We start from the raw sequence: 15595 nt of genomic DNA on the forward strand, positions 1-15595 counted from the left end.
ATATACTGTATATTATATTTATGAAGATGAGATTTAACCAATACGCAGCAAATACTTACATAATAATAGGGAACATAAAGACAATTTACGAAGTATATGCGAATTACTAGTTTATATGAACATATTTCCTCATTAAATATCTTATTCTTTATTAATATTACTTTACAATAGTTTACTAGAATTTCAGATATATTTTGGAAATTGTCAAAGCTGTGATGAAAGGAAACAGGAAAAAAAAATGAAAAAAGGAGTGAATTAATTTTTTTCTTATGAGATGCTTTTCTACTGGAATCTACCTTTCCTCATTTCTATTATACCTAAATCGAAAAAATCCTTCATATAAAAAATAAATTACGTATACGTTCCTCTGATTAATACAATTCCTGTTCATTAAAAAAAATGTCTCTTGGAAACATTGGAAAAGGTGAAAAAATATCGGAATGTATTCCATTTCTTGTTTCTATCCTCGAATGTAAGAGCCTCCAGTCATCATTAGGTCCCAATCTAGCACAGATTGTGCCCTATCTCAGCTCCAGCATAAAAAAGAAATTACAGATATAACAAAAAAAGTTCATTTGCAGTTGCTTAGAGCCCTCTGTTTTTCTGAAGTCTTATTTTAATACTATAATGCCTATACATTGATGTCACAATTTTTATATATCGAATATTTATATTTAAAAGAAATTGTTAGATATATAAAATATCACTATTTATACTTATTAATAATAAAGGAATTTGTGTGTCAATCTATCTTTTTCTCTCTCTGTGTGTGAATATCTGTTGATGGACTGCAGGCCGTGTTATAAAAAAATAATGTTGTTTAAAATTCCAAATTACACAAAGACAATTTTTACATAGTTTTAATTTTTTTTAAATAGGCCTCTTCCATGATACCATGTTAGTTTTTCTTGCAATTTTTTTTTTAAATTTAAACTCAATTTAAACTAAACAATTTTTAGTCTTGTTTCATTCAACCATGCGTGAAGTTTATAAATGAATTCCACTTGAAAATAAATTTAATATTCTAAATTATACTACTTATTCTCTAATTTTAATGTCCGAAGGCTTCAATCCAGCTAAATTGTTAAATGTGCGGATAAGTTTGCTGCATTCAAATTTAATGTCAGAATCAATACACATTTTGTATGAGGAGTAAGTGAGTGAATGTACAGCATCACATTAGACAATGTACAATTATTTCTTAAAGAATCAGACAATTTCGGTTTCATTCGACCGTGATATTTGGCTTGACTCAATTAAAAATTACACGAAGAGCAAAATAAATGATTGGCACTGAAACAATGCTGCTTAGATTTCTATCTCAATATGAAATTTAAAATTTTTTTACTAAAATAAACTTGTATTATCTAATTGCACATTAGATATTTAATAGCAATTAAACATATTAAATAATACTGGATAAAAAGATGTTAAAGAGGTTTCAAAGGAAAAGAAAGAACTTAAACAGGAAGCACAATTAGTTTTAATACTTCCCAAATGCAGCAACTTTGAATCGTATACAGTGTGTAAATATTCTTTCCTTGAATTGCTTTTAAAGTAGTATTTTCCGATTCAAACGAAGATTGGCATTTATTTTTTCGTTATTTTTTCTCAAGTTCTATCAATCCTAGCAAATACCTACGGGAAGATTTCGCTATAGAAAAAGTACAAAAAAATTGTGATGTCAATCTGATTAATGCGGAACTTCTCAATCTTTTTTAAGGATTGCCACACACTTTTTAGAAACAGAGTTCATAACGACTCTCTTCATCCTCTGCCCTTCAGAGACAAACAATACGTTCTCTTCTAAATACTTTTTATGACCCATAAAGGAACTTTTATGAGGAAAAATACATATATTATTAAAGATAACTTTACCAGAACTTTTTCAAATGCGTGACTGGATGAAAATTTAACACCCACATCACATCTTTAGAGGTAGATATGCATTCAAGATCTTTTTAATGGCGCATCAAAAATGAACTCTAGACCCAGAATTTGGGAACTGCTGGATAAATATGCAATCCAATGCAATCATCTGTAAACAAAACTTCCGTGTGTTAGAAATGAAGTAAAATTTTTGTCTTTTCTTCTTTTGTTTAAAATTCCTTTTATTTCCGAAGAAATTTTTTAGTTTTATAGGCCAAACTTTTCTAAATGATATAATGAAAATCAAATACGAGAAAGAAAACAATATGTTAAAATAATGAGAAAAATCCTTATTTAATCGAAATCTTCGATGGTAACTTTTCAAATGTAAGAATACAAGGAAACTAAGATTAAAAATTATTTCGTGCCCCATCCTTCTTAAATTTGAAATGCAATGTTTGTTTTTTTGATAATTAATCTTATAAATATTAGAAAAATATATTCAAGTCGAAAAAGATCTTTATTTAAGAATTTATTGTCCTTAAGGGAAGACATTATTAGAACTGTTGCAATACTCGATTCGCGTGATAATGAATATTTTTCTATTTATATTAATCATGATCGTTTCGTGAGATTGCGATAATTTACTGATGGAAAAGCTAGTAGTTTGATTCGAAAGAAGATTTATCATTACTTTGATGTTGAAATATTTTTTTTTATTATAAATTCTCAATTTATCTTCCATGACATATACAAAGTTTTTTGTAAAAATTCACATCATATAGTTGTAGATAAGGAATGAAATACCCCTTTCAGATAACTCTTTTGTTACCAAAAAATAGCAATCCTTGGACGTTTCCATAGGCTTTATTCAATAAATATTATTAAATAATAATCTAAGAATATTATTATAAAAGATTTCCTTCCATATAATTTATAACCACATGCTCATAATTCTCCTGACTTGAGGAGCTTTAAACTTTGGATTGATAAACTGAATTGCATTCGAGGTGACATCAGAGAAGATTTATATTTGTGCAAATAAAGAACGCTTTTCAAAAACACATAAGAAGTTTACATCAGATATCAGAAATATAGGTTCAAAATAAAATCATTAAGAATTTTGTTGCTAATATTGATTATTATCAATGTGTCAACCATGCGAGAAATAAACTTTCTTACTGGCTACTGTTGTTTAGAAACCAAAGAGTCGATACGTTTTAGATAAAAATTATTACTGGTAACATCTTGATACCTTCTAAAGCAAAAACGTTAGGTTTTAAGAAATGCAATATCTGTAATAATGTATGTCATATTATTGAGACAAATTATTTTAACATTAATTAACTCGCTGTTATTTATTTAATCTGCTTCTAGAATTTAACATTAATTTACATTAAAATCACTACGAGAAATTATGGCCCGGCTGATTCTTTCTTAATTTTACATCCGCGTTTCAAAACAAGAAAATATAGACAAAATTGTTTCTATGCTCTTTTTATTGAACAATTTTTTTTATCCGGTATATATCAAAAAATGCACAAGAAGACGCATAATAGGAATAAGAAGTAATAAAAAGCGTAATTTAAAAAGGAAGCAATAAATAGCCCAAATTTATATCATCATACAATAAAAGTATTTTTTATATTTCAATACTTATTTTATTATATTATAGTATTTAAATTTTTACATATAAATTTTGAAGTTTCTCTATTTGCAAATGTATGTAATTTGTAATAATTAATTTAATTTAAAGAACATTTAAAATAGTTCTGTATGGAAATGTATAAATTAATTTTTTTCTTGTTCGAAAAACGAATTTCTAGCTACATCATGAGGCTTTTTTGAGTTTTTATTAATATGCGATTTTTACCTCACGTTCTCACATAAATGTTGTTAGTGCATTTTATGCAATATATTTTATAGTACTGATGAAGTTTTAAAATATTTTTATGTGGTCCTTATCCCCCAAACAAAAACAGGTCTCAATACACTCAAAATCTATTATTAATTGTTTTAAATCCTCCTTTAGAATAAATCCATAAGCACGATTTTTATATTTAAACTGTAAAACTTAATTCTGAATAAAAGCGATGGCCTCGGAAATGATTCGAAATAGTTATTTCACTGAGGAATGCTTACATTGCGAACTATACAATGCAGCGTCAATGTAATTAATTGAACGAGAGTGTTGATTTCAGTTGCATTCCAATGCTACAACGATTGTAATTGAATTTTGTAAAAGGCTTACGAACACGTAGCTGGGATAACATTGACTGATTAGTTAAATAGACAGGGCATGATGACAATAGCTTGCGAAACTCTGTATTTGCTGATAATTGCGTTTGAAGAATAGATGGAATGTTCATTGAAAAAAAACTGATTGTTTATTGACAAGTTATAAACAAATTATAATACTTAGGAGTAATAATTTGTTCCGGAGCTCCGTTTCATTAATTTAGTTATTAAATCCTTTCATTCTTTAATGAAGAAATTTCGAAGACGGAATTTAACAAAACAATCAAATTTACCTAAACCACTTTACCAAGAATCTACCAAACTTTATTAAAAAACAATATTTAAGAAATTTAACGTGAATTGTTGCTTGTCCTACAAACAAACAGCATAAATTATTTACAAAATTTTTTGAATATGATTCACCGTCAGCCTCGGCAGCCGCCTTAGCGACACAATGGCTAAGATCTTTGAGATTTATTCTAGGATTTTCGTTTGACTGCAACATTAGCATCATGTTTTTGAAGCCAAATGAATAAATTTTTTAAAAAAGATTTTAATATTATAATTTCGATAGAATATTGTTTTCGAGTTTTTGATCCCCTGATTCAAACGCCAAGATCATTGTAGGTTCATGGAAAAAAAAAGAAATATATGAATTTACGTTTTTTAGCTATGATTCTTGATAATTTATTACTTATTACATAATTTGAAACAAGTACAAATTAATTAAAATGATAGAATATTAAAGATTAGTTAAGTAACTATAGAATCAATGCATATGATCACAATGAAAACACTGACACTGGACATTCAGACATTTGAATAAAAAAGATTTTTTGTTTTACATCAAGCTAGCAAAAATTTAAAGAAATCTGATAACAAATTTAAAATTTTGTTTATTAAAACACACACAAACTGTAAGCACCAAGATGCAAGCTTAGGATATTTTCTTAACGCAATATTAAAACTTCTAAAGAACTTAAGAAACAGGAACAAGACAAAATGAAAATTTTTAAGCAGATCCTTGATTAACAATTAATATTATAAAAGCAAATATTTTCCACATTTGGCAGCATCTGAAATTAAAATTAACAGAATTAAATTTCCTATATTCCCTGTAAATAATATGGACAAAAAAATTCAGGCAAAAACTGGATCCCATCAAAATTTTCGACATACACCCTATAATAAAAATAAATTTTCTTCCCCCCTTAATAAAATTTGTGACTTTAAAGCAATGGCTCAATCCCTTAAAATGCTCAAATTGCTTTTAAATGCCTTTCTTGACCTGCATTTGAAACGCTTTTAATAATTTTCATTTAAATGCATTTTGAATGCTGTTGGATGTATTTGTAATTTTAATTATACTTGTATTTATTTTATTAGTTCTGTCTCGTGTGTTCTTGTTTTCTCTGTGTTTTTTTTTATTATCATTTAAATGTATGACATTGTATCTGGCAACCAATTTAATGTTCAATTTGTATTATGTTCTTGGCAACGGTTGTTATGTGGTTTATTATTGACTTGATCCGCACTCTGCTGCAGGCGTTTCTGTAGCATTTTATTCTAAATGTGAAATTAAACATGTTTGTACTTTTAGAAGCTTTTTAATTTGATCTGTAACTATCAAATGCCTTTCTTAACTTGTTCTTAATGACTGCTCGAGTAAAAGAGATACATATCTATGTTCCATTTATATAATCTTTGAGGTTTTAAATTATCACTTTTATATGCATGAAAATGCAAAGACTAGCAGACATTAGGGCCGTTGATGGATTTGGTTCTAAACTTGATGGGAATCTACTTTGTAGATGCTAAAGTTGTACTTCAAATTTTTATCAGCTGTCTTACATTTTTGTTATGTTTGCTTCCATTCGAATAGATACAGAGAAAAAGATTTCTTTTCAAATGTGATAGAAATTTGGTTTAAGTGCCACATACAATATTCCCATATACTTTTTTTTAATCCATAGGATTTTGAGTTATCGTTTCTGAGATAGATAAACATGATTTTAAAAACATTCTTTTCGAACTCTGGGAGGTTGGAAACGTCTGATTCACTAAAATTCTGATTTCGAACTTTTTGACGATAATAATTTTCCAATTCTTTGTGTATAAGATGAAAATAACATCAAAAACCTTAGTTCAATATCTTCTGTTAAGAGAAAATCACCACACTGAAAATGTTACACATTGTCCTAAGATCCAAATGTTGATTAATAAAAAAATATATATGTTTTAAATCCAGTGATTTCAACTGTAAACCCTTATTCATTAATTTTTTTCAACAATTGTAAATCATTCATCTATAAATTTTTTTCCCGACTGAACTGTAATGCAATGAATGCATATTGCTGTTGTTACTAACTCGTTTTCCAATCCAACAGTGCGAATGTCTCTATTAGTGATCAAATTATTTTAATTGAAATTCATGTCTCCATGCCTGCCACAGTTACATGAAAAATTATACTAAATTTGATTTCGTTCCGTTTTAGCTGCAGATACATCCTGTTATAGAAACATATAACCAACTTTCAGTTAATTTTAATCATTTAAACCATGTTTTATACTTTTAACCTTTTTTTCCCTTTCCATTAATGTCGTATATCTTAAAATTATAATTTGTGAGAAAAAAATATTTTTATTCCATTGTTTTATAATCAGTTTCCTAATTAAGTCATTCGATTTTTTAATTTTTACAAGAAACTAAATTCACAGTATTCTATGAATAATTCTTTTAAATATTAATGAAAACATTAGCTTTCAATTTGTATGATTTTTAATTAATCTGATGAAAAGCTTTATTTACTTACTGAATTGAATAATGGAGATTTTCTTTTCAGTTTTTGACTAAATTTAAGTTTATTAAAACAATCCATTTAATAAAATAGACATCGAAGAATACATTCTATATTTCATAACTCAAATAATATTATATTCGTAAAACAAACGGGTATTATTTACATACTTAAAGAAATTGAAATTTCTGCATATAATATTGAATTCTAATATATAAAAAGGACTAAATCCTTTTATTCTAATTAAAAATGTAAAACCAATATCATGAAAAATGAAATAAAAATGAAATTTTCTCATTTCATATTTTCTCTATTCATATTATCCAAATATTAAAATAATGGAGATGGTATTTTTGTAGGGTATTTAGTTAATTATTCTGAAAATGAGGATTTATAAATGTAAATAAAGAGAACAAGTAGAGCAAAAATTTTTACTTTTTCTAAATTCTATTTTATTTTCTTGTAATTGAAGTAAATATTGAAATTTGTTCATCATGAATTATTAATAAACCTGAGAAAGAAACAGCGATAATTAAACCTTTCTTCTGCTTACTTTAGAAAATTCAGTAACATAAAAACGTACTATTCATTCTAAAAACACAAACGGTCCATTTTAAAAGCGGAATTCATTTGTTGACTCGATTAGGATTTTTCTCTTTCATATGTTAATCTTGAATTCTTAATTTTTAATATGTGCCTCCTTAACTTTATTTCACTTCCAAAACTTCGTTTTCAAGGGGTGGAGGGTGGGGTAGAAGTTAAACATCTGTTTATTCATTTTGCATTATGAAAACTACTTAATTATAAGAATATTTCAAATCTGAAAAAAGATATGTATTAAGAATGGTATTAAAGTGTGATTAATTAATTTATGAATGTCAGAAATAAAACTAAAAATTCTTTAAAAAGTTGAGATTTAAATAAATAACTAATGAAAATAAAAAAATTAAATAAAAAGTGACTTTAAAATAATCACTTTGCTTAACTTATATTTTTATTTATTTTCCACTGGTAAACAGATTCGTTTTATGATCTTTTAATCTCAAACAACGATACGGATATTTATAATTCCGGTCGTTTTAGTGAGCTTCCAGTATATTACAAGCTTCTCTTTCATGGAAAAAAATTGATTTAGAACTTTTTTATTGATGCCTTTCTAATGTTAATAAAATATTTATAAGTGAAATAGAACAATAGCTGAAAATTGAAGGGAAATATATGAAATGAGAAATTGAAAAAATCATTTGAATTTTGCATCCATAGCTCTCTTAAAAAAATTTACATTTTGCGAGAGAAAAAAAGTTCGAACTCATTATTGAGAATTTGGAACAAGTTTAAATTATTCTGTATATAATCTGAATCTTAACGATTATGCAATATATTTTTTTATAAATAAATAATAAGAATAAAATTAACTGAAATTAAATTAATTAAAATTAACTGAATAATTCCGATGTTAAGAAAATATTGTTAAATTAGAATGTTGCTCGATTGTTTCAAAATGTATGTTATTCCGAATTTAATTAGAAGACAAGTTCGAAAATAAAAGTTGAACCAAATAGTGAAATATCCCCGCATACACCACAATAAAGATGCTTTCCACCCTCTCTCCCGATTAAAAATTTGGATCCCGGGGGAAGACCATGTGTGCCTCGTATGTTCAGATTTTTATTCAGATTTCCATTTTTTGCATTATAGTATAGTTAAGAAAATCAAATACACATTTTAGACTTCTTATTTTGTCAACTTCTAAGAAGGAAGATGGTTTTAGAGGTATAGTGATGTCTATTAAACAGATACTTAGTCAATGAATAGTTTCTGTTAACAAGCTTAGCCAACATTTGGCGATTTGGCGAGGAAAATGAAGAATCTTAGAAATAACTCCATTAGTACTTGGATTCCGCAATTTTTTGGGAACATTCGAAGAGTCGTCTTATTTTCAGGTCTGAAAATATATTTTGACAAAGTTTTTGAACTGTATGTTGCAATTTTAGCAACATATACAAACTTGCTGCCAAACAATGGTTAAACGGATTTGGTTCAAAATCTGGCACAAATCTACATTTTAGATGCCAAACTATGTGCCTAATTTTATTCATTTTAATAATAATAGGGGTCTAATTTTTACTGATTCGGAAAGAATACCTTAAGACGATTATTTTGATATACAGCATGTGGGGTCTTTGAATATAGCATCGTAGTCTAATTACATGAAAACTTTAATTATGAATCCGACAGTTTGTATCCAAATTACGATGCATACGACAATTGCTTCCCTGGTGATTATGCAAATTCGTGGAAACCAATGAGAGTAAAGGCGTATCTGAAAGTGCATATGCAAATTCCTGCAGCGTCATACAAGACTAGAAAACAGATTTGATGAGAATCAGTAGCGCGTTATTCGCTAAAAAAATTTCTGTGTAATGTGTGGATTCGTTGAGGCTCTGAATTGAGCAAATATTCGATTGGTTTTCATGGTGCTGACTTATTATGAATTGCAATCATATCACAGTGTGGTGAAAAAATTCGGCAATCACCACAATATAAACGGCACGACTATTAAAAAAACGCACGATATATTTAAGGAAACCGGCACTGTGTTGGACAATGTGCTAGCGAAAATGTGAAGGGAAAAGAAGAGATGTGTGAAAGAAAAGAACCTAATGTTCAGAAAGTGATTTATCCCATTCTTGCATGGCATAGACAAGATAGCAATTATTGGTTTATGCAAGATAGTTCTAGACCACACCGTACTCTCGAGACTCCGATCTTTTAGCTGAATATTTTCAAGATAGACTGATCGAATTGGATTCCATTACGAAACACATAATTGTAGAGAATGACCACCTTTCTCCCCGGATCTTAACCTGTGCAACTTTTTTATGGGAACGTTTGAAAGACACAGTGTATCTCATACAGCCCTCAACATTGGACGACTTGAGAGCAGCAATTGAAACTGAGGTCAAGGAAATTGGAACAGATATTTTGCAGAAAACAATTAAGAGCTTCGATTCCAAACTTCGAAATTTTATTTGTTCGAAATGTCGACATGTCGAAAATCTACTGTATTGAAAGTTTTCATTAAACATTTATTTTCACTTTGTTTTGTTTTCATTTTTTTAAGTCTCCATGACACAAGCTCCGCATCTTAATTAGACTATGACGCTATTCAGGGACTCCACATGTTATACATTTAAATACTCGTCTTGACGTGTTCTATCCGAATCTGTAAAAATTAGACGCTGCATACCTTGTGATATACCCTGTATTTTTCCTATTACAAATTCTTTAATATGAAAAAGTTGAGCAGAGAATAAGGCGTCATAATTTATACAAGATTCGAGATCATGAAATTCATAACGACTTAGTGACAAGGCTAGCTATTTCTATATTGAAGTAACTCCATAAATAATTTTCACAGAAAAAATGGTATTATTTACTGATATTACATAATATGAAAGGATAAGATCCATATATTTCATGAATTACCATATTTCCTAAACAAAAGAAAAAAAAACTATATAAAATTTGGAAACATTTCAAATGGAATATGTCATTTTATCTTATGATTCATTCAGTACATTTTAACGCAGTCACACTCTTCCAATTCATTCTAAAAGAGAGCAGAACAGTAAATAAATGAGCGACATCGATTTTTGAAAGCTAGGAGATTTCGAAGATGAATAAGAGGAATCCAATACTAAGCCTTTTCATTTTCTTCAATATTAAATATGAATAAGCCATTACAACACATAGTAAACAGAAAACCATTAATAGTAAATCCTTAATGGATGTGAAGTTTCTCGAATGAGACAATGGGACTTAATATTTTCATCGACTGTTCTGTCTGTTATATTATTTCTCTTTTGTTTGATGTGAAACTGTGCGCAAAAAATTCACTTCGATTTTTTCCCCTTAAAAGCATAAAAAATATCCACTGGTTCGCAAAATGATTAAATATTCGATACAAAAGAATCTACGGAATTGATTGCTTCGTAGCAAAAAGTATTGGGATGAATTTAATTTGGATTCTTCATTTTAACCATAGAAGAAGAATTTTTCTTTCAATTCTGGTTTTTCTTAAAGTATTATAATGTAGATAATAAGAAACAATGGGTGTTTGAAATAATAGTTGACGTATAATCTGCTATAGAAGTTGATATATTTTATCCTTTTTAAATATTTTCTTATATCTTTTGGGAATTTTTTATAAAACTGATATCATAGAAAATTGTCTTTAGTTTTTATAGATTTCAGTTTGGATTAAGATTTTGAGAAATTAATTACAAAAATAAAAGAATCTTTTGGTTAGTCAAGCCTTTTCTTTAAATAGAATTATTTTTCTGGCAAATGTTTTTTTTTTTTTCGACAAACATTTTTCTTAATATTTACGAATTAGAAGAAAAAATTTATGTGCGTTTGTAATTTACAGAAAAAACAACATCTAATGTTACAAGTTTTAGTATAAAAATGGTTTCAGTTATGATAATGCGTGTCTTAGAGCTATAAATTTTAATGAAATATTTACCAAATATTGATTTTCTGTTTGATATTTTTCAAAAAAATTACAGCACAAAATTAGTTTTTGCATCACGTGAAAAACCATTGTTTTTAAAAAAATAATATTGATTTAGTTGTTTTGTAGTTTTTTTTTTCTAAATTTGTCAATTTTTAAAAATACTTTGGTAAAAATTGTTATAAAATTCATATAAATGTTGTGATGAATTCCAAAGAAATTTTAATCTTCCTGAAGTATTTTAAGTCTCATTCCTTTTATTGTTAAAATTTTATTGGATTTTCTTTTGGTTTGACACAGCAGCTAATATATCTATTTTTAACTAAATTTTAAGAAATAAAAGATATTTTCTTCTAAATTTATAAGTTTCTATTGATTGAATTTGTAATCAGTTTAGTAATTATTATGATTCTACCATTTCAAATGTAATAACAAGAGAAATAATAGATTAAAAATATTTTTTTTTACAAAATTTAATATTTGGAGATTTTTGATGATTAACTTCTTTTCAATAAATTAAATGTTTTTCATTTCAGGAAGTTTGTTTCATTTCTAAGTATTTTCGTTTTTTATAATATTTTTTCTTTCGTCCGAAATGATTACTGAATCAAATATTTTTCTACTTTTCTAATTTGATTTTTTTCAATTGAATTTAGCTTATTTGAATTGAAGTGCATTTAACTCAAAATTTTAAAGACAGAGATAGGGGATAAGTTTGTTTAATTTAGAAGAAAATAGGTAATGCTCAAATAATTTACATTTCTTTCACTTCTAATAAATTTTAATATCTTTTGTGTTATTAATAATTGAATATTTTAGATAAAATTGAATAACATTGAAAGTTTCCTAACCAGCTTAATATTTCAATGAAACAATCTATTTAGATAATGGACAAACCAGTTGGTCGTCAATGGCAGCTAGCGTTTATTTAAAAAAGTTATTTCATAAGAATGACGCGATTCGAAACTTAAAATCGTTCAACGTTTAATCTGTAACAAATAAACTATATAAGTTTGAAATTTAAGTAGATCAAAAATGAATTTAATCTGCATGACTATATTAAAATTCATTACAAAAAATTGATGTTTTTCAATCTATAAACAGAAAATAACTAACATAAAAGAATAAAGATAAAAATAACATAAAAGAATCTATTGTCATGAATACTGCTTTTGTTTATTCTTTTTTTCTTAAGAAAATATCTATTTTAAAATGAGTTTTGCTCGGGTAAAATGAATTCCCGCTTATATCAATAACTCATTCTAAAAAAATGCCATGGTTAACTTATAAATATGTTCGAAGCTAATTTTGGATAATAAATTGTTTTCCCTCAACCTAATTTACTTAAAAAGATTGACCGCATCTGTTGCGTGAATTTTATTTTTAAAAAACACAATTATAATTTTGATGAGTTTCAATGCTTCTTAAAGCCTCTTCTCTCTTATTGTTTAGTGGAATTTTGAATATTACATCCAAAACTAAATATAATTAAAGTATATAATTGAGAAGTGAATATCTGCAAGCTTCTGCTACTTTCAGAAGACAAGGAAAATTAATAATTTATGTTTTTATTAAAAAATAGCGGAATTTTCTCAGCTATTATGTTTTGATTGATTTTTGTAGAAGTCTCTTTATTTTTAATAATAAATTACTCTCAATTTGATTAAATTCGGAACCTCTAGAAATTAATACCACCATTTAATAATAGATTCTTTTGATACAGCCATTGATTTATTAATCCATTTAACAATGAAATGAGTTAGTAAATTTATGCTAGCAACAATCTCCATGCTTATATCTAGCCACTGAGTCAAAACAATCTCCATGCTTATATCTAGCCACTGAGTCAAAACAATCTCCATGCTTATATCTAGCCACTGAGTCAAAACAATCTCCATACTTATATCTAGCCACTGAGTCAAAACAATCTCCATGCTTATATCTAGCCACTGAATCAAAACAATCTTCTTGCTTATATCTAGCCACTGAATCAAAACAACCTTCATGTTTATATATAGCCAAGAAAATTTAATTTAATTGTAGGAAATGTACAATTCGAAATTTAGTTACGATTCGAACGAAGATTACGCTTGTCTTTTCTGCTGCACTATAGCCATCGAGCTATAAACTGCTCAACAAAGAGATGAAGAACTCGGGTAAAAAAATTCCTCACAGATCAAAGTTTAAGGATCAGTCCAGTGGATATGAAGGAAATAATTTACTACTCTATACGATATTTCTGATAGAATTTTTTTTTTGTACCTTTTACCATTAATAAGGTTTAAAAAATCATCACCTCGTTTCAAATTATATGACAGCTAATTTAGAATGAACGTCATACCTTATTGTGTTCTCTTTCTGTCTAGTATTTATTAACAATGCCACCCGATTTGCAGCCAATTTACAAATAGGACGTACTAATTTTACTCAACGTCATCTTCAACCAGAACACCAATATGTTCCACTTGTTATATTGATTTTAGTGTTAAATATATTTTGATTGAATATCCTAATTTTAAGGCTCATCATCTTTACTACTTTTTTCATTCTTCATCTGTTAACTTGGTGTGTGTGTGTGACCAATACCATTCAAATATTGTTTTTGTTCTTTGAAATATTATTCTAATGTTTATTATTATATTATTATGTTTATTATTATATTATTATTATTCAAATATTATTACATTATTTTTTGCATTCAAATAATATTCTAATTTTAATGTTCATAGTCTTCAATTTTTTCATTCGTCATTTCTTATCTTGGGACCAAAACCATTGAAATATTTTTAAATCTTTAAACGCTATTCGTTCTTTTTACATACATCTAACACGTTTTAGCATTGTTTTCGGTTTTTTAATCGGCTTTTTTTTTACATTCCTTTCAGAATAATTATTTTACTCATTATAAAAGACTGGTGTCTTTGAATTTTTATGCATTCATTGTTACTTCCTAAAAACTTTGCATTTTTTACTTGAACCGCAACTTTTCAAATTTTACTTAGATACAAGAGTTGATCATTTGATCTACTCTGTAGGGCCAAAAATGGTTCTTGCACCAATAAACTCACCACCACCACCACCACCACCACCACCAACAACAACAACAGCAGCAGCAACAGCAATACCCAACTTCTAACGCTTCAACTTCCGCTCCTTACTTTTTTATATAAGAACATGCAACGTGGATAACTGGCAGCTATTTATTAGAACCACGTGTCAATATTAATAGTTGCGTGTATTTAGCTTCAGAAAATCGTAGCTTTTCTGTAGCACATTCTGCTTAATCCATAATAAATATGGTACTGCCCAGTTAGCTGAAAAATGTTCATTGAAATTATTAAAGTAATAATACATGTAAGCAGATATTATTCATGCATTTCAATTCTATGTTTAAATATTATTCACATTCAATACTTGAAAAATAATTAAAACACTGTTAGTATTTATATTACTTTCTTTCAATTCCAGCATATGAATGAAATCTTCCTGTTTATATGTTTTAACAAGTCTTGGTAATTTATTAATTCTATTTTCGCATTTAAATTATTTGGATTTAATCTTGATTAAAAGCTGTGTTGCGGAAATGCAGTGCGATTAAAATTTTAATACTGCGCCTTCATTTTGAAAGCTGAATAATGTGTTGATAATAAAGTTAATTGGAAGAGAGAGTGGATGTTCCATAATGTGGTTTCAATTACATCCTAGTACGTCAGCGGGGTAATTAGACATTGCAAAAGGCTTTCTGCCTAAATGCGTGGAAAGGATAACATTAAGAATTAAGGCAATAGATGACAATAAGTTAAAAGCCTCGTAATTACTAATAATTATGACAGATATATTAATAGAATATTTGATGGAAGAAATGATTGATGAATTATCAAGCTATGTGATGTTTACAAGAAAGAAAGGATTATATATGTATAAAGCAATATTGTTCAGAGAACTAATTATTTATTCTATAATTTCGAATAGTTAGTACATTAGTGGTTTGAAAATCATGATACTATTACAAGTATACTAGTAGTAGAATCATGATTTTGCTATTATAAAGAGGTTGTTGAGAATTCTTACTTAATTCCTCAAACTATAACGCATATTACTTTTGATGGCGAACAAATTTTAAAATGAGCATTATTTAAATATGTTGTTTTACCTTTTATTTTGCAAATATATA

The sequence above is a fragment of the Argiope bruennichi genome, chromosome 8 (genome assembly GCF_947563725.1).
Source record: "Argiope bruennichi chromosome 8, qqArgBrue1.1, whole genome shotgun sequence".
NCBI lineage: Eukaryota > Metazoa > Arthropoda > Arachnida > Araneae > Araneidae > Argiope > Argiope bruennichi.